Raw genomic sequence first — 21,821 nt, 5'->3', positions numbered from 1 at the left:
CTAGAATCCCTTATTGTAAATGAATAATGAGATAGGTAATAGGGTATTTCTTCATCAACAGCAAATGGTCATTTGTCCACCTCTAACAGTGTCCTCTCCTCTCTTTATAATACCATCAGTATTTCTTAATTAATTAATTAATTCATTCATTCATTCATCCATTCATTCATTCAGTCAGTCATTTATTCTTTATTCATAATGCCTGCCATGGATCTTAGCTTGGGTTCTTCCAAACGCAGAGACTAGGGCAAGGAACTAAGCACAGGCAGCTTGTTTGCCAGGTGATAACTTAGAAGCGGAAGTAAGGGAGAGTCAAAAGTGAGACAGAGCAGAGAGGAAATCAGTAAAGAGTGTGTTGATGAGCTTATTACCTCTGAGAGGAAAGGGATCTCAATCCTCCTAGGGACTTTCTTAGAAATGGTGAAATAACACTCCTCAGAGTTGTCTCCCATGGAGCAGGGAGACAACTGAGGGTTGCCTTTTGGGGTGTAAATTCCCCTTCACTTCCTGGTTGCTTCTCTGCAAGGCTGATCCTCCAAGCATTTGAGATCCACCTGAAAAATGGTGCTGGGATGCTGGGACGCTGGGACACTGGCCAAGTGTATGGAACTGTCCACGACAGCAGTGCTGAAATAAGGTGAGCTGAGATCTGTGGCAGGCAGCCCAGGGTCTGCTAAACATGGCTGCAGGATGGTTGAGTGAGACATAAGTGCATTGTCTTTGCTTACCCCCAGCTGGGAAGTTTGGTTGGAACAGTGTCTGAGTCCACTCTGCATCCCAAGAATCTAGAATAGTGCATGCACAGAGTTTTACACCTAGTGATTATTTATTAGATGAAAGGATGGATGGATGGATGGATGGATGAATGGATGGACAGCTGGGCCTATGGATGGGTGGATGGGTCTTTTCCCTTGTAACAATAATTTCTGCCTACAAATGTAGGGGTAAATTGAGGTTGGAGGAGATTGGGTGCAGATAGATTTTGATGTACAGAAGTGATAAACATGGAGCAGGGGCAGGTAAGTCATGGAATTCTCAAAAGAAATGAATCTAGAGCTAAATCAAGTGATCTGGGCCAAATGGGTATCCACGCTGGACCTGCTGACAGAAGCAAGTACAAATAGGAGCCAGAGATGCAGCCAAACTGCAATTGTGAGGAAAGAGGGTGAGTAGCCTGAATTTAGATAGTCTTTAAGCCTTTGCAAAGCTGTGCCCTTACTTGCTGTCCACTTTGACATTGCATAAAAGCTGAATCTCCTTTTAATAATTAGTGCATTTAACCAGGAGAAAGGAAAACAAAAACAAATTGAGATTTTATACATTTTTAGGCCTCTCTATTTTTTACTGCAGTGAAGTCTTAAAGTTAAGATTAATTTCTATAAGTAACATTTCCTTTTTCCTCATTATGAACATAGTATTGTTTAGAAAATTTCAAAATTTTAAAAACATAAAAAAATAAAGAAAATAACATACTATTAAAAGATGAATGACTTTTAGCGTATTTTAATACATTTTTTAAAGAAATTGAGGTAACTTATATTTACATTTTAGATATTTTCCCTCACCAAGTTCCCCAGGTAGATTGTGTAATATATTGTTTTCATGTATAATTTTCCATGTCATTGAATATTCTTTGAAATCATTAATTTTAATGATCATGTAATATTCTACCATACAGATAAAACCTAATTTATTTTCCCATTTCCCTCTTACTGGACATTTTGATCATTTCTCATTGTTTGCTATTATAAATTTTGCTGGTGTGAACAGAACTGTGCAAAACTTTTCAGAGGCATTATGTCCTTTAAACTTTCCTATAAACCTGAAGTGAGTACTACACAGATTCTCTTTTACAAATGAGGAAACTGAGAGTCAGAGAGGAGTTAAATGAGTTGTCCAAGGTCACTGTCTTAGTTTAGATCCCCAACACACAGGCCCTGAAATAAGGACCCAAGTGCAAGGGATTTTTTTTTAAAGATTTTATTTATTCATTATAGAGAGGGGGAGAGAGAGAGAGAGAGAGAGAGAGAGAGAGAGAGAGAAGGGGGAGGAGCAGGAAGCATCAACTCCCATATGTGCCTTGACCAGGCAAGCCCAGGGTTTTGAACCGGCAACCTCAGTGTTTCCAGGTTGCCGCTTTATCCACTGCGCCACCACAGGTCAGGCAGCAAGGGATTTATTTAAGAAGAACTCTCAAGAAAAAGTAGGGAAATGGGAAAATTAACCAAAGAGGTGGGGCAGCCAATGAAATGTTTGTTATTCAGCAAGTTACTACCATGGATAACCTGAACTTAATCCTGGGAGACAAACTCAGGGAGCCAGTGCCCTCATGTCTCAGAGTCATCCCAGTGGAGGGATGTGGATACTGGTATTTTTCACCAACTCCATTTAGTCTTGGTTGAGGTTGCGCCCAAGGATCCTTAATTCTCTGTGACTTCTGTATTGATGTGGGGGAGGGGGCAAAGCAGGCTCTGGCAGCCACATAAATGTAGGTGCTGGCAGTTAGAAGTTGGGCAGCATTCCCTGCATTGATGACGGTGATGGGATAAGGGTGGAAAATGACCAGGGCCACTCATGTCAGTCACGTAGCTAGCACCTATCAAAACTGGGATTTGAATGTAGATATGCCTAACTGCAGAGTCCTTACCTTTAATGACCTGGCTTTGCAGAGCAACAAACCTTCCTGTAGCTTTGGGCAAGTCACTTCATCTCGCTGAGCCTCAGGATCTGTTGGGGATCATACTACCTGTCATGTCTGACTCAACGCACCATCATGAGATGGCAGCATGGATGTGTCAATGCTATGATTAGCAGCAAGGCCATTGTTGGTTCGGCATTGCTGACCATTCCCATCAGGTGAGTAGGAGCAACATCAGGCAGACTATTAGAGCTTTCCTGATGATAACTAATCAAAAGAAATTAATAGAAGATGGCCAGTTCCCTGAGTTTATTCAAGGAGTAGTTTTCTAAATCAATTACATAATATGCAATGTACACACGACTCAGTGACATAAAGAGTAAGTCCTCGATGAACTCAGAATGTTCCATTTTTCTGGCAAGCGGGAAACAAACACATAGTTGCTCATCTCCATGCACTGACAGTCTCTAGGTCTGCAGTCTCCCAGGAGGAAGCTTAATTGCTCCATAAGCTTCAAACTCAAGGGCTCCTCAATGCTAAGCTCCTGACGAGCTGCATTAAAGTAAAAATGACAAAGATGCCAGTTGACATATTTATTAAATATGCAGATCCTGAAGAAGCTGATGTGGGCTGCTCATGCCAATGAGGTTACAGATGGGAAGTCAGTATCACTGGAGCCCTCCTGCTGACTGAAGTTCATACTTAAGGATAAGGTCAAGAGGAACAGAAGATTTGAACCCTGGTCTGGCTGACATCAAACCATTGGGTTCAAAACACTGAAGATATTTTATAGCTTTACCAACCACTGGAAAGCAAATGTAAATTAGGAGCACAGAGCCATTGTGTGGCAGAGACCTACACCAAGATTTCTATACTGTACCTCAACCCTAGGCAGGCTTATATAATTTATAACATACACTGCTTACAAAAATTAGGGGATATTTCAAAATGAATATGAAACAATAAAAAAAGAAGTATTTGATTTTTTTTATTCAACAATAACATCAGAAAAGCAAATGACAAGTCAAAGAAAGTTGTTTGATTATGCAAATGAGATGCAAAACCAACTTATATTTCATTGGTGAAAATGCATTATAAAAAGGCTGAGGCCCTGGCTGGTTGGCTCAGTGGTAGAGCATCAGCCTGGCATGTGGAACTCCTGAATTCAATTCCCAGCCAGGGCACACAGGAGAAGTGCCCATCTGCTACTACACCTTTCCTCCTCTCCTTCCTCTCTATCTCTCTCTTCCCCTCCTGCAGCCAAGGTGCCATTGGAGCAAAGTTGGCCAGGGCACTGAGGACGGCTCCATGGCCTCCACCTCAGGTGCTAGAATGGCTCCAGTTACAGCAGAGCAACGTGCCAGAGGGGCTGAGCAATGTCCCTTAGTGGGCATATTGGGTGGATCCCAGTTGGTTGCATACAGGAGTCTGTCTGTCTGCCTTCCCTTCTCCCCACTTCTCACTTTGGAAAAATACACACACAGAAAAAGGCTGAAAGTACTGGAGTATCTGCACGTTCCCTGGTCCCCTAATTTTTGTGAGCAGTAGATATACACACACACACATTTAACATGAGTTAAACAAAGAATTGGGTTAGTAAAATCAGCATTTCTACTAAGGCTATAATTCAAGTAGCTCTCACTAGTTGAATGATGGAGCCAATGTCTCCAACATCTACTATTACTAATGCCAGGAGATGTACATAGGCTATTAATCATCTCTACAACCCTGAAAGAAAGTACTGTTGTACCCATTTCATAGATAAAGAGTTGGAGACACAAAGAGTGACATGGCCAAGACCCGCCACATCACTAATAAGTGGTAGGGAGAGGATTCAAACTCACTCCAGACTGACTTCAAAGCCTAAGCACTTAGACATGAAGACACCATCTCCAACTGTCTAAATGTTCCTCAGCCACAAAATGCAGCTTTGACACTCATCAGTTGTGCAAACAATTCCAGATCCTGTCTCTAGCCTAACACCATTCCCGAAATTCAGGTTCACATAGTCCCTTGATTACCAGGCATCTCCAACTTAAACATAATTTTTGATTTCCACATTTTTTAATCCCTGCCCCAAATATCATCCTCCTATCCTTGCAAAAGGTAGTGGCCTGGTTGCTCAGGCCAAACATTTTGTTGCTACTCCTGATGCCTTTTTTGATCCTTCATATCTAATACGTTAATAGACCTACAAAATATGCCCCAAATTCATCCACCTCTCTCCATCTCCATTAGAGCCACCTTAACCAAGCCACCATCATCTCCAGTCTGTGTGAATGCAAAACCTCCTAACGGGACCCCATTTCACCTCCACTCCCCAGCCGCCCATTCTCCATACAAACCAAAATGCTTTTTTTTCTTGTATTTTTCTGAAGTTGGAAACGGGGAGGCAGTCAGACAGACTCCTGCATGCACCCGACCGGGATCCACCCAGCATGCCCACCAGGGGGCGATGCTCTGCCCATCTGGGGTGCTGCTCCGTTGCAACCAGAGCCACTCTAGCACCTGAGGCAGAGGCTATAGAGCCATCCCCAGCATCCAGGCCAACTTTGCTCCAATGGAGCCTTGGCTGCGGGAGGGGAAGAGAGAGACAGAGAGGAAGGAGAGGGGGAGGGGTGGAGAAGCAGACAGGCGCCTCTCCTGTGTGCCCTGGCCAGGAATCGAACCTGGGTTTCCTGCACACCAGGCTGATGCTCTACCACTGAGTCAACCGGCCAGGGCTTAAAATGCTTTTTTTTTTTTTTTAATTTTTTAATTTTATTTATTTTATTTTTATTTATTTATTATTCATTTTAGAGAGGAGAGAGAGAGGGAGAGAGACAGAGAGAGACGGGGGGAGGAGCTGGAAGCATCAACTCCCATATGTGCCTTGACCAGGCAAGCCCGGGGTTTCGAACCGGCGACCTCAGCATTTCCAGGTCAACGCTTTATCCACTGCGCCACCACAGGTCAGGCTTAAAATGCTTTTTATAAATAAAACAAAACATGAGTCATGTCCTCTGCTACATCTTGAATGCTTATGTTCCCCCCAAAGTCATGTGTTGATGGTAAAGCCCAATGGGATGGTGTTACGAGGTGAGGTCTTTGGGAGGTGATTAGATCATAAGGGTGGATCCCTCATTAATGGGATTAGTGCTCTTATAAAAGAGAACCCACAGAGCTCCCTCATCTCTTTCCACCATGTGAGGACACAGCCGCCAAAGAGGAAGAGTTCATCAGACACCAAATGTGCTAAGATCCTGATCTTTGACTTCTCAGCCTCTCTAGAACTACAAGAATAAATCTCGTTTCTACATCCTCTCCCACCCACTTTCTGGAATTTTATTGTAGCAACCTGAATAGACTGAAACCTCATTCCCCTGCAGAAAGCCCTTCACTTTTTCCTCACCACCCTTAGATCAAAAATAGTTTCCAATGGGTCGATTGAATTTGCACATCTTAGCTTGTCACCTACACCCCTATGTGACAAGGTCACTAAGCATCTCTCATACCTCTACTCCCAGTACAGTCCCCCTTGTCCTCTATTCTCCAGCCACATTGGCTTTCTTCCTGTTTCTCAAACATGCCATATTGATTTGGATTTAGGGTTATAACACTAGCCGTTCATACCCTTGGTTACTGCTTACACGCATCCTCCTCAGAAAGCCTTTTCCTGAACACCCAACCCCAACTAACCGACTGTGGCTACCTGGTCTGCTCCAGCATACGTGTCTACCAGGGCATTCGGACTACTGGACATATCCTGTTCTTCAGGTTTGTTTACTGCGATGTCACCAATATAGTGAGCAAGTGTGACAGTCTATACACTAGTCAATCAAGGCCCCTCAAGCCTTTTTGATACTTTGCCAGGGCTGTTCTGGAATCCTTCCTCATTTACTGTAGGCTGTCATATGTGTGTGTGTGTGTGTGTGTGTGTGTGTGTGTGTGTGTGTGTGTGTGTGTGTGTTCAAGACTAAAGGAACCATAGGGCAGCATGCCAGGACTGGTTTCAGGTGTCTTTTCAGATGGTAAGTCCTCAGTCACAGGTTAACACCCCCATTTGATGAAATCTCTCTTATCCACACTTACGTTCAACTACCATCTCCAACCGCATTGGCACCAGTCCCCTAGGATGCATTCCCACATGTCCACTTTCAGTTGTGGTGGCACACGGTAACCAGGTGAATAATCCTTTTGTCCCCTAAAGCTGGTCCTTTAAAAAGAATCAATAAATCAGTAAAATTCTGGCTAGACTCATCAGGAAAAGGAAAGGTGAGAAGATACAAACTATCAGTAACAGAAATGAAAAAGGATATAAGTACAGATCTAGAAACGATAAAGGATAATAAGAAAATATTATGACCTACTTTATGCCAATAAATTTGACAAATTAATGAAATCCCAAAGTTTATGGACACACAAACTACCAAAGCTTACTCAAGAGAAAAAAAAAAGGTCATCCAAATAGTTCTATATCTATTAAAGAAATTGAATTTATAGTTAAAAACCTTGCCACAAAAACATTTCAGGCCAAGATGGTCTCATTGGTGAATTCTATCAGACACTGAATGAAGAGATATTATGAAATCTCTACCAAGTCTTCCAGAAAATAGAAGTGGAGGCAACAAGTCCCAATTCATTTTATGTTGCTGATATTACTCTGATTTACGGGGGTGGGAGACCTTTAAGGAAAGAAAACTATAGACCAATATCTTTTATAAATACAGATATATTCTTAATAAGAATTTATCAAATGGAATGTAGCACTATATAAAAAGGATGAAGCATTTTGACCAAGTCAGGTATATTTCTGGGATGCAAGCTTGGTTTTTAACATATGAAATTAATATAATTCACTATTTTAATAGAATGACTATGGGTGTTCAGTAACTTCCTATTAAGTGAATGAGTGAACGGATGGATGAATGAATGTTTTCAGATGTCTTGTGTTGATAAAAACCATCTGTGTCTCACTTGCCAGAACATGGTATGTAGGAGAAACCCGAGGGGAGCTCTCAGCTTCCCCATGCCTTGAGGGAACTTGCAGACAGATTTGAGTTCAGTCTGCGGTTGCATGGGTCTTCGAGATAGCCCAAGGGGACTGTACGCATATAAATCTAGCTATGCCTCAGACCCACATCCTCGATGGTCAATAAACTTCTCTCTGCTTCTGCTAATACTTGTGTACAATTTGATCACTTGGTTGCAAAATAACAAACTTTTCTTAGAGCAAAGGTTATACCCACTTAACAGATGAGGACTCTGGTAGGCACGGTTTGTTTTCTTTTCCGTCCATTTCACTTGTCTCCAGTCCTGTAGCAGTCAGGCTAATGGATGAGATCTACCCCCACATTCAACTCAAGAGGTGGGCCTTGATTCGTCTAGAACAGGGGTCTCAAACTCAACTCAGCATGTGGGCCGCAGAGCAAGATCACAGCCGTTAGGTGGGCCGCACTAGGTCTACAAAAGGCAACTGTTACGCAACACTTTTCTCACTGCAGTTGAAAACAAAAAAAAATCAGTACAACAAGCACAATCGTACATGCAGTTTACTCAGTGTCACAAAACGACCAGAAACTGTAGTTTGCATCACAACTGCTGTTAACTAAGCTAATATCTAGCTAGGATGCTAGAGAAATGAAAAATACAAGTAGGCCCCTAGGCTTACTTAATTTTATCCAAAATATTTTGAACTTCGTGGATTAGTCTGCGGGCCGCACAAAATTGTTCGGAGGGCCGCGAGTTTGAGACCCCTGGTCTAGAACAAGGGCCAGCAAACGTTTTGCAAGGAGAATCAGTTAGTAAATGTTTTCGGCTATGTGGGTCATAAGATCTCTGCCCCAGCTATACTGCCAATGCAGCGTGGAAGCAGCTATAGACACTCCATATACAAATGGACATGGCTGGGTTTGAAATCACCTTGACTTACAAAAACACGTGGTAGGGCAGATTGGGTGTGTGGCCCATAAGTTTGCTGACCCCCTAGCTTGGAGCAGCTTTTCTCAGCCAGGTTCCTGGTTTGAACTACCCAACACAAAAAAATGATTCGAATAATAGGTCCTCAATTTTCCCAAGCATGGCAAAGCCCTGGAGCGGGGGCTCTGAGTATGGTCCTTGGCCTTGCAGCCTCGGCACCATCTGGGCACCAGGGAGAACCACAGTCTCCGGGCCCACTCCTGAACCAGGAACCCCGGGAGCGGGGCCCAGCAGTCTGCAATGTACCAAGTCTTCCAGGTGATTCTGAGGCACACTCACGTTTGACAGTTTAGAAGGGTCTAGAATAATCAAGAAAAAGGCTTCCTGTTGCCAACAGGTGTAGCTAATCAGTAAATGGCATTTCCCTAATCACAGGGATTGGGTTAGAAGTGATTCAATATGGAGAAAAAATTTCAAAATATTTAACAACCAGCATAGCAAGGGCACTGACCTATCAGACTAGGTGTCCCAGAGCAGGGTTCTGAAGGTCCCCTCTTATGTCAGACACTAAGCCTTGTCTTGCTGAATTTTGGACTAGTCTTCAGAGTTCTGGGAGGCCAGGGTAGAGGAGAGGCATTTAAAGGAGAAGCAAGCCTGACCTGTGGTGGTGCAGTGGATGGAGGGTCGACCTGGAAATGCTGAAGTTGCCGGTTCGAAACCCTGGGCTTGCCTGGTCAAGGCACATGTGGGAGTTGATGCTTCCAGCTCCTCCCCCCTTCTCTCTCTCTCCTCTCTAAAATAAATAAATAATAAAAAAAAATTAAAAAAATAAATAAATAAAGGAGAAGCAACTATTGGGGGGATAGCTCTTTACCAATTGTATGATAGTCTTTCACTATTTTAATGGGTACAACTGTACCAATGTATACCAGCTACAGAGCTTTCCCGGTTTAACTGGCACAAGCCTCAGTATTCCCTTCGGTGATTATAGAAACCACAGCCAGCACCCCCCTACCCCCGCCTGTATGTGTCTGTGTCCAAGAAGGTATCAGCCTAAAGCCAACATGGGAAGGAGTGCACAGCAGCAATAACCAGAGAGAAGTGGAAAAGCCACTCTAAAATTCATCCTGCTTCTGACCCGGTTTGAGTGGAGTGTTCCAGCTTTTGCATCTGAAGCCATTGTATCTGCTTCGACCACGGAGAAGAGGCCCAGAGAGGTATCAGAAGGGAAGCACGTTTCTGTGGGCCTGATGGAACTGTTCTTTCTTCCTGGAGATTTGGGTAACGTAGCCCCTCCCTTCTTCACGGGGTCTGGGGAGGGAACCGCTCAGGCACCCTTCGCCCCAGCAGCGTGTTGGGCCCGCTACAATGCTTGTTTATTAGTGAAATGCATCTGATCAGAGAGGCCGGCCTGACAAGTTCATTACATATCAATTTAATTAGCTGATTTACATTTAATTTACATTTCAATTAATGTCTTTAGCAACAAAACGTTGCCTTAATAGGGTAATTGCCTGTTAGGCAATATGTAAAAGAATAAATAGTCGCATTCTGAGGAAGAATTCCTATTTTCAATATTTTATTACCATAAATAACTGAAATAATTATTGCTCTTAAGGACCACGTCCTCATTTCCTTCTGGGCCTAATTATAAAGACTTAGTACCTCATTAAGCAAAATGGTTTTAGAGTCACAGAAAAACATTACTTGAATCGTGACTCATTAGTTTTGACTAAAGGGGAAAACTGTGATAGTAGTCACATTTGGGGAGCTGGCAAGTTAATACAGGCGAACCTTGTCCTCTGAGCCACAATGTCATGATGGCAAAGGGTGCCTCTGTTCTGCATGCCTCTTGGGATATTGGTCTGGGGGTTGCTCAGAGAGCCTCCTTTAAGAATTGTGGAGATGAGGCGCTCACTATCGCTTAAGGCAGACTTTATAGAGCTCAGGCTTTCAAATTCTTGCTGAAGTTCAAGTCTGCTCCCCTCCCTGGATCAGTTGTGGTAGGTGCCTGCTAGAGATGATGTTTTGGCAGGGGTATCATTATGAGATAACCATTAATGTATAACCAGAGACATTGACCACATAGAGATGAGTTGAGGCCCTGGTCGGGTTGCTCAGTGGATAAAGCATCATCCTGGTGTGCCAGAAGTTGCAGGTTAGACCCCCCAGTCAGGGCACATGCAAGAGGCAACCAATGAATACACAGCTAAATGGAATAACTAAGTGAAACTATGAATTGATGCTTCTCTCTGTCTCTCTCTTTCTCTCTCTCTCAAATCAATGGGGAGAAAATGAGAACTTTGGAAAGGAGAGCAAAGGATGTGAGTAATGGCAAGAATAAGAATGTATTTTGAGAGTTCAAAAGGAAAAGCTGCCAGTCACCTAATGTGAATACAATATGAGAGTAAGGGTCTGAAGAATCAGATACCAGAGGCACAGTGCAAATATGGCTAGCTTTTTCCTTGAAAAGTGGCCGGGTATTTAAGCTGCAAGAACAAGTGCTAAGAATTGAAAACCTTAGAGTTAAATTAAGGCCAGGGTTATCCTTCCATGGCAATCATTGCATACTGTCAACTCACCAGCTAGCCTGCAGCATCTTTGTACTGTTGGGTGTCTCCTACAGTGCCACCATGTGGGAGCAACAGGCAACAGCAGAAGTGGAATGCCCCAAGCTTAATTGTGTCTGGCTGTGACAGACCCCCTTTTGGATTTGATTCTTAGACAATCAGAGGAGTGAAGAGAGGACTCAGGAAAGAAGTACCGGACTTCCAGAAAATAACTCATCTAAGAGGTGAAGGAAGGGAGCATGTGATTATTTAATTAGGAATAAAGTGACCCTATCTGCACCCTATACTGTGGATGTGTTTATTAGTTAGGTGACCACTGTCTTAGCTTTTCTCCTCTCTCCCACTCGGAATCAGCTTGCTCTGTGTCAGCCCTTCAGCCATTAAATGGCAGGGTTTAGGTCCCTCATTCCACCTTCACTCACTCCTGAATCACATTTCTGAGGTAAATACCTCATCCTCCAATCCCTCTTAACTGTTTTTTATTTTTTATATGGTAAGGTTTTCAGACTCATTGACATCTTAGACGCTCAGGTCCAGAAGTTACTGGATTTGTTGGTAGTCCTTATAAGCAGATGCCAAAATCTGAAGGCAAACTTCAGAATTAGTCACCACGGTGCAGAGTGAGGGGGGCTGTCCGGATGGCAGCAGCTGGTCCTCACCGGCATGGGGAGTCGGGAGCTGTTTCTGTTCTTCATAGTATTTTTCTGATGAGCATAGAGCAGTGAGTCTCAGCTCAACCTGAACCAATGCTCCTTTTTTATATAAAATATTTCATAACACTTTTAAAAATAGGAAACTCACAGAAAACACAACTTGCGTACATGTACAACTTTTAAAAATACATACAGGGGTCCTGGGTTTGTGACAGTCTCGACATATGATGTTTCAAGTTTACAATGCTCACTCCCATAAAAACTTAAAAAAATCGAGACATGAGTGTTTCGGCTTACACTGTTAGCACCATACTTACAGACTACATGGGTGAACTAGTTTGGCTGCGCATGGCAGAATGTGAGTGAGGGAGTTGGCATCCCCCAGGATGCTTACCTACATCCCTTTGGCCTTTTAAAAGTGCAAGTGTTATGTTTGTGTTAGGCTAGGGTGTGTTTTGACTTACACCAAAATTTGGGTTACGTCGTCACTGTCGTAGGAATGGAACTGTGTTGTAACCTGAGGACCCACTGTATATTATTCTATAAAAGAGAAATAAAGGAGATGTACCATATAATGGAATAATATGTATTTCCATATGTAAATGCTCTGGCACAACTACATAAAAAGATATAATGAAGTAGCAGACACCTTATCTCTTCACAAAATGACCCGACTGGGAGAACTGAAATGCACACTGACGCGGTCAGGTCTGTTGGATTGCTGAGTCCAGTTCTGCCACTAGCTGAGAGTGATGTGTTTGTTTTTTTCTAAACTCTTATCGAGTTCTGAACAAAATATAGTTTTTTCTTGCTATAATAGGAAGTTGCATTATTCCTGGAAGAACTGGTCTATATTAAAATTATGCAAAAACGGCTTTGAGTTTATATGTGAAATGAAGTTAGGATGCAAATTCAGATATTTATAAATAAGCTTTTCACTTGTAAGAATGTGTGAAGGGATAGGATTTGGGGATGCTGAACAATTCACTTTGTAGGGCTGCCTGGCACTTCTGAATATTTCCCACCGAGTGCCTGGAGGACTTCCCATTTACCGTGGCGGTCATTTTTAAGAGACCCACATATTTCTGAAACACCGATAGGGCGATATCACTCTCATGGAGAACTACCATCTACAGCAATGCAGATTTATGCCTGTTTCTCTTCTTTCAATAGCAATTCCTTTTTGAACTAAGATTTCTTTCTGTCCAACACCCCACCTCCCCTGCCTTGCTCTTTCTTACCAGTGCCCAGTGGCCCAGGGATGTCAGACTGCTTCGTGATAGTAGCACCAGTGGACAAACAAAGCCACCGCGGTGAAGTGGAGAGTGACTGTGGCACCCATGGTTGGGTAGTTTCAGTGGTTTCTGAGGACACCCTTCACCCCCCACCCCATGGGAAAGAGAAGGAACTGGGGCAAGCCCTGAAATCTCGGTGGCTTTGCGGAGTGGGGCTGAGATTCAGAGGTCTGCAGCGCGGGTAACTGTACTTGCATTCATAGCAGGGCGGGGGCACTGTGATCTGATGGAGCGGGGCATACTGCTCTTTGGTCAGCACATTCCAAAGCTGCTCTGTAACTTCAAACTAGACAGGGGCTTTCTTTTCCTCTTTACAGTTGATTGGCAAAGTCTCAAATGTTTTATAGGGCAAATGCTGCCATCTGCCCAGCTGTGCTCAGCGGTTCCTGCCAGCGAGGATGTTTCAGTTGGGACTCACAGGAGGGTAACTTCAGGTTTAAAAGCCTGCCTCTGAATGCAGCTCTTCATGCCCTTTAAATGGTGCAAATCAAAGAGGCACACAGGGAGGGCTGGCGATTGGCAAACTTCCTGCCACAATGATGAGAACATAGCCCTTTGTGTGGCTGGAACAGCTGAGGTGCAGAGCAGGGAGAACACAGGCAGCTTACCCAGGAGGTCAGAAGCCCCAGTGGACAAGCGAAGCTAGTTTCCCTGGCTCAGGTCAGGCTGGGGCACTGACAGTGCCTCACCAACACCAGCAGTACCCGGCAGCTCCTTTTTAGGTATCAGCGCTATTGTTCCTTCTTCCTCCTCTTCTTCCTCCTTTCCCTCCCTTTCACATCCATTCATTCCTTGAGCATCTGACATGTGTGACAGACCAACAGATTTGTTGCATATTCAAGAGGCTTCGGGGCCCCTGACTGACAGCAGCTCCTTCCCCAGTACTGTGTTCACCGATCATATTTTTCTGTAAATTTCACAAGGAAGATTTTAATAGCAGTCTTCTAAGACTCTTGTCTCTTTCCACTCCGATTTCTCCTCCACCTCAATTGCCTTCACCTCTGGTGGCAATCAAGTAGACGAGGCGTTTTGGGGGTCCAGCTAAAGGAGAGCTCAGTTGAAGTTGGGGTTTCAGTGGGTAATGTTACGTGCTTCACAGTCACTTCCCACGTAAAACTCAGCTATTGCTAGCTGCCCCCAGGATGGGGATGGCTTCCAGGAACCCTGCCCCTGCCCACGGTATGGGCTCGCCCGATGTTGCCAGCCAAAGGTGCAGGGCCTCCGCAACAAGGATACTCGTCGGGTCAGCCACACACTGCTGAGTGAGTACTGTAATTTCAGAGCCTATAGGATTAGGAGATGCAAGGAAATGTGAAATGCCCTGAATTCTTATAGCACCTAATATAAGAAACTTGGCAGAGGTTTCCAAAACAACACTTTGAAAAGTATATAAAATATGACCAATACGTTGTGAAGCTAAAATAAACTTTTCTGAATTCTGGAAACTAACTACCCACTGTTGATCAACCATGCTAGAGGGAAGACTGGATTGTCTTTCTATCCTCTGAAAAGAACATGAGCTTACAAAAATTGTAGTCACATGAAGGGGAGATAAAATATTGGAAATGCAGGAAAAAGATAGATGTTTACCAAGGAGTTAGTTAACAAAAATACTGTGATTTTTCTAGCTTTTGAGATTAAAAAAAAATGTTTATTTTATTGATTTTAGAGAGAGAAAGAAAGAGAGCAGGAGAGAGAGACAGGAACATGTGTTCCTGTGTGTGCCCTGACCGGGGATCGAACCAGCAACCTCTGCACTTCGGGACAGTGCTCCAACCAACTGAGCTATCCGGCCAGGGCTGGCTTTTGAGATTTTTAAAAATTTAATTTGTGATTTATTCTTTCATCTTAAATAAATACTCACTTTCTTACTTAATTTTTTCATTTATTTTGTACTCTTTCTCCTAAAGGGGACTCATATATTATATGTACTCCATAAGTTTCAGGGTCCACAGACCGGGAACTGCTGAGGCACAACGATAGCTGCTGGGTGTAGAAAAGCCCAGCCTGGCCCAACAGTTACACAGCGTCACCAGGAAGCCCAGGGTCTTTGCCTGCCTTCCCACCCCCAACTCAGTTTCTGCCCCCTACTCAGATGTGAACTGTTAGGGGCTCAGGTCCTTGCTAGCTCTCACAGTGTCTACACCTTCCTTCCCCCTGTCACACCTGAGGCATTCCCGGACTCCCCTCCCCCCACACCCAGTCAGAACCCGTCCCCCCACACTGTGCAAAGCATGACTGCTAGACCAGCCTGCCTATGTCCTCTTGGTTCCCCTGTTCATACCTGTAGGGAAGTCTTGAATTTATTTTTCCCAACGAACACTGTTCTTTCCAGAAGAAGAATTAGGCCGTCTGTCTTAAGATCGTTTATTTCTTCCCCACTTGGTATATCCCAACTCCTTTTTCTCTCCCCTCCCCTGTGCATCCCAGTGAGCTGTGTTCTCCTATACAGCTTTGACAGGTGATTAGAAATGTGAGATCATCTAAAGATTGAAAGGAAATAGGACCTTGTGCACTGTGAGGAAAGAGCTCTCTCTAATCCCTGCCCTCCTTGTGGTGCAGGTCTGGGTCCCGCTGGTGGTAGAGAGTGACAGGGGTAGCGCAGGGCCATCTCTGTGCAGACAGGGAGCTCTGCAAAGACAGAGGCTTGGTCTTGTTATCTTCTGTATCCACAGTGCTGGGTGGCAGGGACTCAATAAATATCCAATGAAAGAAGGAGAGAGAGAGGGACAGAGGGATATATTATCACTGAGATTGCTTCACTTTATAAAAGACATCTCCCCAAATCTTTCTGTGTCTGAATTTCAAAGTAGTCTTCCACTTTCTCATATTTTTCCTCCTAACCTCAGGCTCCAAGGTAGACTTGTTAGCCTTCCTGTTCAAGACTAAGCCACCTGTGCCCTTGACCCCACACTTTCCTGAGTCCTCCAGAACATTATTTTCCAATAATCACTTCCCCGATTCCTGGTTGCAGCCTCTCTCAAACTCTTTACTGCCTCTTTTTGCTTAGCCTGTAACCCAGGGGTCGGGAACCTATGTCTCGCGAGCCAGATGTGGCTCTTTTGATGGCTGCATCTGGCTCACAGACAAATCTTTAATAAAAAAAAATAATAACGTTAAAAATATAAAACATTCTCGTGTATTACAATCCATTTATTTCCTACCACTCATGTTCATGGTTGCGGGTGGCTGGAGCCAATCACAGCTGTTCTCTGGGACAACACCAAATTTTTATTGGATAATGCATAATATACATGGGTCGTTGTATGGCTCTCACAAAATTACATTTTAAAATATGTGGCGTTCATGGCTCTCTCAGCCTAAAAGGTTCCTGACCCCTGCTGTAACCATACAGAAACCCCTCCTCCCATCCTTAAACTCATGTGCGCACACACCCACACCCTGCCCTCCACCACCTTCCTCACCTTGTCCCTCCTGTAGCTGCTATCTATGAGCTCTCCATTCCTCTGCACCTGCTGTCTCTACTGCTTTATTTGGCATTCATCCTGACACTCATCTAATGAAGGTCACCAATGACCATATTTCAAGTGTACTTATTTTACCAAACTCATAACAGGGAGGGGCACTGTTATCACCCCATCCCTGAAACTCTTTCCTCTGTTGGTTTCTATGAGAATTCTGCTGCATGTCCTGGTGCCTACTCATGTCTGCCTCCTCCGTGGCCAGGCAGCAAGGTCATTTCTGTGAATGGAGGGTTTTAGTCTCCACATCCTCTTTCTCCCTTTCAAGGACAATAAAGTCACCTTATCTCTAGGCAGACCTCCCCTATCACAGTCCTGAGGAGCTGCAGCTTAAGACGGCCAAGTATCTGAGCCGTGTTGAAGCAGAATGGCTGAAGGAACCAGGGCTGAGAAACCTGGAGGAGAAAAGCTGCCATGGGGACTGGAGAGGAGGGAGCACATGGTTTCAAGCAGCTGCAAATCATTAAAGGGATCATCATGTGGAATCTTTGAGGAGGTAGACTTTGGCTCATTGTAAAAGAGAACTTCAGAATACTCACAGCCCTGTAGCATAATGCCAGGGTCTCTGCTAGCCTATATGGCATATTCATGTGAATCAGAAAATGGTGCTTCTCTCTCTAAGTGCTTGAAGCCTAAAACGGTAGTGTTCAGCCCTCATTTGCTACTTTGGGCAGGTGCCCCAGTGCAGAGCGCAACTCACACTGTCTTATGTAGTAACTCTACCAAACATAGTGCGCCTTCTGTCACTGGAAGCATTCAACTGGATGATCTTTGTTGGTTCTGGGTGGTGGTGGTGGATACTACTTATAATTCTACTTATAATTATCTAACCCTGGTTATAAAGATATGCTAGTGATAGGGGGAGGAAGGTGAAGAGCAACAAGAGTGACAGGGAAGAGATGGAGAATAAAGAAAGCAGAGGGAAAGAGAGATAAAAGGGAAGGGAGGTGGAGGAGAAAGGGGAGCAGAGAAAGCGAGTCATTGATCCTTTAAATTTTGTATCCAAATATGTCCCAATCCAGCTGCATTGTCCTTGCTTTACATGGACAATCATTTCTGTGTCTGCCACAAGATGTTAATCCCTATCCTACTATTTTTCCTCCTCTGCTGGCTATTTGATTCCCAGTTTTATTTAAGGTGGATGCAGCATAGTTGGTCTACACCAGTGTTTTTCAGCCTGGTTATAGAATGGATTCAGAGAGAGAGAGAGAGAGAGAGAGAATTCTGCACCTTTGGGGATGAAGCCTAGGCACCTATATGTTTTTACATTTCTCCAGGTGATTCCAGTTAGGTGAGAACCACTGGTTCTCAGTCACGAACCTCTCCTCTCATTGGTGAGCTGTTCCCCTTCTAGCCTCCCCTCCAGTGGCAGGAGGCCCTGGGACCTAGCAGAGGTCAGTTGGGCTGCTGCTAAGAAAGCTTTTACTTCCCTTTGAAAAGGGACAGGCATGATCTTCTCCTTTGTTAGTGTTTCCCTTTGTCCCTTCTCCTGGTGTGAATTTGGACAACCAGCCTGAAGACAAAAAATAAATAAAATTCTTTTTTAACAACAACATGCTAAACACAGTGAGATGGAAAGTAGAAAGACCTGGGCTTTCCATCCAAGGGAGCTCCAGCAGCATCCCTTTCCTGACCACCTCCAGACTTCTTGTTTCGAGAGATAATTAAATGTCTTTATTTTAAAGCCAATGATAATTGAGTTTTCTGTTATTTGCAAGTAAAAGCAATTTACCTGAGTCTTTGGTATTTTCCTGTGGTGAGAGCTATTATGATTGAAAAAAGAAAAGCACAGCCATGCTAATGTTCAAAGTTCAGAAAATGAGTGTCTTAAGATGAAAATGTAAAATGCATTTGAGATCAGTTTTTTTTTTCTAGTTATTTTAGGTTGTTAGGGCTTCCATAACAAATGACCAGTTGTGGCTTAAACAACAGACATTTATTTTCACACAGTTCTGGAGCCTTGACATTCAGGATCAAGGTGTGGACAGGGTTGGTTTCTTCTGAGGCCTCTCTCCTTGTAGAAAATGGCTTTGTAGATGGCCATTTTCTATTTATTTGCATGATCTTTCCTTTGTGTGAGTCTGTATCCTAATCTCCTCTTCTCATAAGGACACCACTGGATTTAGAGCCCATCCTAATTACCTCATTTAACCTTAATTACCTCTTTAGAGGTAATTAGACCCTATCTCCAAATAGTCACATTTCAAGGTAGTGGGGAGTCAAGACTTAAACCTAAGAATCTTAGCAGACATAATTCAGCTCAAAATATTGATTATTAAGATTTGGCCAGGAATGGGCTGTTCATGATTGGATTAGACCAGTGGTTCTTAATCCTGAGTATAATTACCTAAAGAAATTTAAAAAATATAGATGCCTAGGCGTCTCTCCCAAAGGTACTGATAAAATTGATTTTGGATATTATCAACCATTATTTATCTGAGAGTTGGTTAAACCCACCACAGAAAAGCTTCTTTATTTACCAATTAATTAATTAAATTTTATTGAGTGAGAGGCAGGGATGCAGAAATATCATGTGGGAGTCTTCCCACATGCGCCCTGACCAGGATCTACCTGGTAAACCCCCTATTGGGTGAAGTTCTGCCCATCTAGGGCCACTGCTCTGTTGCTTTGCAACCAAGCTATTTTAGCACCTGAGGCTAGCCCATGGAGCCATCCTTAGTACTGGGGCACCAACTTGCTCAAACCAATCAAGCCATGGCTGTAGGAGGGAGGGAGAGAGAGAGAGAGAGAGAGAGAGAGAGAGAGAGAGAGAGAGAGAAAGAGAGAGAGAAAGACTGGAAGAGAGAAAGATGAGAAGAATCAACTCATAATTGTGGCACCTTAGTTGTTCATTGATTGCTTTCTCATATGTGCCTTGACTGGGTGACTCCAGCTGAGCCAGTGACCCCTTGCTCAAGCCAGTGACCTTGGGCTTCAAGCCAGTGACCTTTGGGCTCAAGCCAGCGACCATGGGGTCATGTCTATGATCCCATGCTCAAACTGGTGAGCCCACGCTCAAGCCGGATAAGCCCATGCTTAAGCCAGTGTCCTCAGGGTTTCAAACCTGGGTCTTCAGTATCTCAGGATGACTTTCTATCTACTGCATCACTGCCTGGTCAGGCTATCCATTTGTTTCTTTAAATACCCCAGAACTTTGAGGGAGAGATGAAAGGCCAATCTTGTTCTGATGAATAGAAGCTGAGAAAGGAGCAATGTAAAAGGGAGTCTTCAGAGTAGTGGTCAGTCTACATGTCTATTTCAGAAAATGGGAAGAGACCCAACTAATTTCCATGCTTCTTTCCTATAGGAACAAGGGGGAAATGAGGACACTCAGTGACATTGAAGTCATATCCATTTGAGGAAGAAAACCTGATTGAATATCCAGGAGCACAAGGGATGGGAAGGCAGTCACTTGGTGCCAGTACGGCCTTATGTTTTTGTGTTCGTGCCTTCATTTATTTTCAAGGACTGTTATTAGGATTTAACGTTGTTGAAATTGGCAGGTGGCCAAGGAAGGTCTAAATGGGGCTGTTTATCACTTAGTATGCTAGGAAACCATCCCCAGCTGACTCTGCAGAGGTGGTATTTGCTTCCTGACAGCATGACTTAAAAAGTCCTCTGGGGTCACCATTTGTGCCATGATTTTTGCATTTGCGATTTCTGTTGCAAAATTAATTCTGGACTCGTTTAAGAAATTTACAGTCAGCCTGTGTAACTTCTAACCCACCTGCAGTGTTTGACCAAATCAAGTGCTGGAACAGTTTCTTGTTTGTTGCTGCTGTAACAAATAGCCACCCACTGAGTGGCCTGCAACAACACTTTACAGTTCTTGCACTTCTTTTTATCTTACATTTCTGGAGGTCAGACGTCTGCAATGAGTCTTATGGGGCTTATATCAGAGTGTTGACCGGTTGGCTCCCCTGGGATCCATTCCTGGCCATTTCCAGTTTCTAAAGGATGCCAGCATTTCTCAGCCCCTGGCCTCGTGTCACAGCCCCCGTTTCCTCTGTCCCCACAGTCACACTGTCCTCTTTCTGACTCTGACTCCTTCTGGTCCCCTTGTGATTACAGAAGGCCCAACCAGCTAAAGCAGGATAATCTCTCCATCTCAAGATCATTAAGTTGATCACATCTGCAAAGTTTGTTTTACCACAGAAAGTAATATTCACGGGTTTTGGCAGAGACATCTTAGCGAGGCTATTCCGCAGTTTACCTCAAGTACCCAGTGTCCCAGGTGCTTATAGCTTGGTAGTGTGGATAAAATAAACAATGTTTCCATCAGAATCTACCTCCTTTCCCAACAGCTCCCTACTTCTGACACCTCTAGAGGACCCTTCCTTATTCATAGATTCTTCCCTAGGACGGATGTGGTTTACGTCAATGCAATGGTACTGGCTGGGGCCCCGATGCTTATCTTCCCTGAAATGAGACAGTGAGGTGGAGTCTCAGGAGGCCGCCCACCAAGATGAAAGTAATGCCCAGTTCCAGCAGACCCAGTTTATAAGTTGGGTTCAGAACTTTGACAATGTGTCCTCCTATGCCCACCTCTTGTTTTCCCGGAAACAAGCTCATCTATTACATGTTCATTGTCCTTAAGGCTATTATATGAGAAATTGGAAGTGACTCTTCATTGGCTTATTACTTTTTAAAACTCAGTCAGAGGAATGGCAATCTCATTATTATTGCTTGAACTAGCATATCTTGCATAGGGAGACAAGATTAATAAAACAAAAATTATCCTGGGTATTTATTATTATAGTTGCATAATACAGTTAAAGCCAAAACACTTTTACCCACCAACTGATATAATTCATACTGTTCTCTGTAAGAAAATTCTTAGAACAGGGTAATTTTTGCTTTATCTTTTCATTCCAAACTATATCAGAAATTTTACCAATCTTGTTTCCCTTAAACCTTTTTTTTTTTTGTATTTTTCTGAAGCTGGAAACGGGGAGAGACAGTCAGACAGACTCCCGCATGCGCCCGACCGGGATCCACCCGGCACGCCCACCAGGGGCGATGCTCTTCCCACCAGGGGGCGATGCTCTGCCCCTCCGGGGCGTCGCTCTGCCGCGACCAGAGCCACTCTAGCGCCTGGGGCAGAGGCCAAGGAGCCATCCCCAGCGCCCGGGCCATCTTTGCTTCAATGGAGCCTCGGCTGCGGGAAGGGAAGAGAGAGACAGAGAGGAAGGGGGGGGAGTGGAGAAGCAAATGGGTGCTTCTCCTATGTGCCCTGGCCGGGAATTGAACCCGGGTCCCCCGCACGCCAGGCCAACGCTCTACCG

At 44.0% G+C, this 21,821-nt stretch overlaps 2 long non-coding RNA genes across 2 annotated transcripts in view; one reads left to right on the top strand and one right to left on the bottom strand.

The window, feature by feature from the left end:
- Positions 1-21,821, bottom strand: part of LOC136400124 (uncharacterized) — a 60,569-nt gene that overhangs the window by 30,807 nt on the left and 7,941 nt on the right. The window lies entirely within an intron of this gene.
- LOC136397664 (uncharacterized) lies at positions 466-3,629 on the top strand. The gene is made up of 3 exons (XR_010749891.1): positions 466-637; positions 2,670-2,856; positions 3,247-3,629. It is a non-coding gene; the product is annotated as an uncharacterized lncRNA (long non-coding RNA).

This window comes from Saccopteryx leptura, chromosome 3 (genome assembly GCF_036850995.1).
Source record: "Saccopteryx leptura isolate mSacLep1 chromosome 3, mSacLep1_pri_phased_curated, whole genome shotgun sequence".
NCBI lineage: Eukaryota > Metazoa > Chordata > Mammalia > Chiroptera > Emballonuridae > Saccopteryx > Saccopteryx leptura.
This window is presented reverse-complemented; position numbering and strand designations above follow the sequence as displayed.